Genomic DNA, 5,198 nt, shown 5'->3' with positions numbered 1-5,198 from the left:
AAATATATGCCTAACAAATCCAATCCTAAATATATGCCTAACAATGAGCATAGAACTCGCAAAAAATCTGATTAAAAAAATCGAACAAATTACTAAGCTACCATTGCCGATCCCTAATTCCACTAGACTAATGGATGAATTGTTATCTTCAACTGAATTTATTCTTGATTTCTTAGTCCCATTAATCTGAATCTTTTTTTTAGTACAGGAGGTATTAGGTCTTGATTAAAGAATTGGGGTTATCACTTTCAGTTATAAACCATCCCTTTTAGGTAATATGCATTTTCTTTTCAATAGTTTTCTTTTCAACTCGAGAATATGTTTTTTTAATATGATTTCTTATCCTTTCTTCCCCCATCCTATCTTTCCATTTCTTTTCCTTTACTAAAAATTCGAGAATGGAGTGTAAGAGATTGGTGCGGGCCAAATAAGAGATAAAAGTTTTTTTTATGGGTTTAAACAATGACACCCAATACAAAAGATATTGCTAAAGGTTAAATCATCCATGTCATCTAACCCTGGCACTAGATTTTAAGGACTATTTTGACAAGTTAATATCATCTGAAATACCTTTCAAAAAATAACCATCTGAAATAGCAGCTACACGGAGTATCATGGTCAACTACATAATACTACAGTAAATTACAACACCAACGACACACAATCCAAAGTTGTGGATCGCAGACAGTCATACCTCTCTCCAAGGAGGGAATCGAAGAAAGACTGCTTCTAGAACTAATTAGTCATATAAGATTGATTAAACATACAAATTAGAAACCCTAAATGTGCTCAAACCCAAAGTAAAATATAGAATGCAAGGTTATGCTTTGTCAATCCTCAAATCAAAAAACATAAGCAAGAGAAGTCCACAAACTTTTGATGGCAAGTCAGAGAGGATGCATCCTGGCCAGGTAGTAAGCAAGTAGTAAGCAACCACAGCATGAGTAATAGTAGTTGTAGGCAGCTGCATATCAAAAACTATGGAGTTGGGTGAGCATCGGAACAAGTTCATCGCTGGAAGGCCGATCAGCAGGCATACTAGAGAGACAAACTGTCGCAATTCTTATAGCCATCAAGATCTCATCTTCCTCCATTTCTTGTCTCAAAAGACTCTTATCAAGCGCCTCACGTGCGTCCCCTGTTTCTACAAGCTGTCTAAACCACATCCCCATGTCACCCCTGCTCCCGCTTGTGGCCTGACCCAGGTCACTCGGATCTCTACCCGTTAACACTATTCCCAATATAACCCCAAAGCTAAAGATGTCACTCTTTTCCGTATACTTACTGAAACTCAAACAAGCATAATCGATTAGCAGGATGATACCAATTAGTAAAGCGCATAAACCAATTAGAGGGAAAAACCAAAATTGACTTTCCTAGTAAGTAATGTATTTATATTGATGTTATCATAAAAGAAAGAAAAAGGGAAAAGGTGAGGGTGAGGGGTACCTGAAATTAAGGAAACATTTACGGGCATAGTAGTAGTAATGATGAGAAGCAGAAGGGGGGAAGCCAGAATCGGTAAGGTGGGGTTCAAAGTCTAGATCTAACAATACATTTAATGGTTTCAAGTTGAAGTGGCAGAGGGAATGAGTAAAATGAAGATAGTGAAGGGCTTTGATAATCCCAACCGCAATTCTTAGCCTCGCATGCCAACCCATTTGCAGCATCAATAATTTGTTGTCCGTCCGCCTCATGGTGTCTTCGAGACTACCACTTGGAACATAATCATAAACCAAACAAAACCTACCACTACCACTACTAGTACTAGTATCCTCATCATACTAATAAGCCTATAAGGTTAACAAGTGCATGTGTTTCAAGCCAGCAAGTATTTCAAGATCTCTTTGCATTCTCCTCCTCCTTGTCTTGTTGTGGTTTACATCAAAGGGGGAAGCTTTTTTACTGCCACCATGAAACCATTGTCAAGTAGAGTGGTCTTGTAATACTTGTCGCGACCTTCTTCTTCTTCTTCTTCTTCTTCTTCTTCTTCTTCTTCTTCTTCTTCTTCTTCTTCTTCTTCTTCTTCTTCTTCCATTATTATTGGTATTATTATTATTATTGGTATTTTTTAAAGAAAAATAACCACCACCAACATGCACCAATTGATTAGAACGAAGAGCAGATTGTAGAGATTTGGGTAAGATGACTTTGTTAACATCATCTAGGTTAGATGATGTTGCTCTATCAAACCATAAAATTCATGGGGGCTTTTTGACATGTGAAAAATAGATGTAAATAAGTTTTTGAGAACAACATCATCCAACCTAAATAATGTTAACATCATCTAACATTTTCCCTATATATAAAAATGCATCTTATAAGCAAAGCACAAACAAGAGCACAACCTAATCCACTTGTACTTCCTAACAATATGCTTTTCAACAACACTGTTTTTTTTCTCTACTTGTACTACTACTCTTCACTCCTGCTGCTGCTTGAGGACTTCCACGGCATTCCATACAACAAAACAACCACCGCCATATAACACAGTTGAAATAACCCCTCACCCATATATATATATATATATATATATATATTTTCTTACTACTCCAACTAAGTAGGTCAGTCAGTTGATGTTGAAGTTGAACACCAGTTATGAACATTATATTATATTAATATTAATATAAAAAAGCATCCCAGTTCTTTAAACATCAAATAACTTAGATTCCATTCCTTTCCAATACAATTTTGGAATCAAAATTTGTTCATGAAAAGACCACTCCCACTCTTAAAAGCAAAATAAAGAAAAAAAAAAAGTTTTCTTGAAATACAAAAAGATTCCCAACCAAGAAAATGCTCTGGAGAGGGAGTGGGCTAGCAGGATTTCTTTCTTTCTTACTTGCTATTTTTTTCACTCGGAGGACTTCTAATTTGTTCATTTCTTTCTTTGATTACGAGAGATAGTTACGCGCGTTGCGCCAGTGAGATGGTGGAGTGATAGGTCATAGGAGGTGATAAGTCATAGAGTGTGATAGTCAAATGTTTTAGCTGTACGGGCTCCGCCATCGGATTTAAAAATTCGTCGAAAGTTATCAAATGACATCTCTAATGAAAGAGCATTAAATTTTAACAACACCTATACAATTTTTATAATTTATCGATATACAATTTTTGAGATAAAAGATTTTGAATGAATTAGAGGAATAAAATGATTTATGGAGGAGAAAAAAAAAATGAGTGGTTGAGATTTGAGGAGAGAAAAAAAAAAGAGTGGTTGAGATTCAAGGTTATTATAGGTATATTAGGTAGAGATGTTTAAATTAGTGAATAAAAATAGGGGTATTTTGGGTAGTTCAAATCATCTTTTCTTAAAAAAAAGGAAAAATACTTTATAAGATAGTATTAGATAAGTGGAATTGGACCGGATTAAAAAAAAATCTGCATGACGGTCCAAATGGTTCAACTGACTCGTCCAGTCCGGTTTTTAAGAACCAACTCCACTTAGTTGGGTTGACCAGAGATATCTTCTAAATTCACTATGTGGGCTCCGAAGGCGAATCTTTCCCAGGGTTTCAGGTTCGAGTCTTAGGTTTCTCATCTCAATGTATTTTTTATGAGTAGAGTGAAAGGACTTGACTTGATAAATCGAAAAACTAGAAAAAAAATCTATTTTTATTTTATTTAAAATACCCCCACTGCGCCGCAGTGGGGTTGTACACCTCTCATTGCGCTGCAGTGGGAAGTCTCGGACCTGCGGGTGCAAAAACCCCCACTGCGTCGCAGTGGGTTTGGACAACTCCCCACTGCGCCGCAGTGGGAACTTTCTGATCCAGACCTGATGCAAAAATCAGCATTTTAACACTTTAATCAAACTTCAAGCTATAAATTCACTTGACCAACTTCCATAAACTCAATTCCAGAAATTCTAGTTCCTTCTTCTGGAACTACCTATAAAAGGATAAACAACTAAAATATAAGCAAAGGCTTAGTAAATATACTTGCATACATCTATGAACACGAAGGAGGGCAAAGTACAAGGACTATTACATGTAACCTATGACACCGTTGTGCCACATTTACATGTTCACCTTGCACACTAAACGCTATACATGGATTCATATAAGCTAAACAATCATAACAATAACAACTATCGGGATTCTTAGGCCCCGGAGGTTCTTAGGCCTCATCTCAAATTAACTATCGGGATTCTTAGGCCTCGTAAACACTATGCCCCATATGGGCCAACGCCAAATCAATTACCACACATGGATAAACAAACTTCAACATAATGTGGTCAATTGACCCAACATATACATAAAGGTATGCAAATATACTCACCTCCTCCACAACTTGAACAATAACGGTAAAACGATAATGCACAAACAAGCTTCAACCTATGATCATAACATAAAAGTGCATAAGCTTACATTCACAACTTGACTAGCTCAACCTAGTCATACTCAATCACTAGCCTTTCTAAACCCAAACCCAACCCAACCCATTTGTCATTGAGTTACTTTCATTTTCAACAATAACACTAGGTAGTTCAACCTACCATTTTCATCAACATTTCAATAACTAGTAAAAACTCATCTTTTCTCATAAACCAAAATTATCACATGAACATATCACTTTCTTAGCCAAACTCAACATATAACTCAATGACAAACTAGGTTATCTAAGAAATTGGGGGAAAATCATTCATAAATCAATTTCTATCAAAAACCCCCCAATTTAGGGTTACTCCATGAACCTTAATTTTCAAGATAAAAGATAAGAACTAAGTTAGGGAATCATTACCTCAAGATTCAAAGAGCTAATTCAAGACTTTAGGTTACACTTTCTTTTTCTCCCTTTTTCCTTAAATTTTTTGGCCACTACCACCACTTCTACACAAACCCTAACTTTTAATTTCTTAAAGAAGATTATTGGTGAGGATTATTATTATAATTTCTATCCTTTATTTGAAAGAATTGATCTTTGATTTTGAATGGATTAAGATGGAATGCATGGAAATGGCGAAGGAGGAGGAAATAAGAGTGAGTGGGAAAATGACTCAAAAGAAAGAAGTGGCTGACACTCTTTGGAGATGCCACGACTCATACCAATTTTGTGGGTATTTTTACCCGCTATCCGCTAAAGTTCCAACTAAATTAACCCCAAATCTAAAAATAAAATACTAGGAAATTAATTTAATGTCGAAACTATAAAAAGGGGTTAATTTCTTTACCTTAAAAATTTTGGGGTGTTACATA

General features: G+C 35.8%; 1 pseudogene; it reads right to left on the bottom strand.

Moving 5' to 3' along the window:
• Nucleotides 1-715: 715 nt before the first annotated feature.
• Nucleotides 716-2,484, bottom strand: LOC122595270 (annotated as a pseudogene).
• Between the last annotated feature and the right edge of the window lie 2,714 nt (nucleotides 2,485-5,198).

The sequence above is a fragment of the Erigeron canadensis genome, chromosome 4 (assembly GCF_010389155.1).
Source record: "Erigeron canadensis isolate Cc75 chromosome 4, C_canadensis_v1, whole genome shotgun sequence".
NCBI classification, from domain to species: domain Eukaryota; kingdom Viridiplantae; phylum Streptophyta; class Magnoliopsida; order Asterales; family Asteraceae; genus Erigeron; species Erigeron canadensis.
This window is presented reverse-complemented; position numbering and strand designations above follow the sequence as displayed.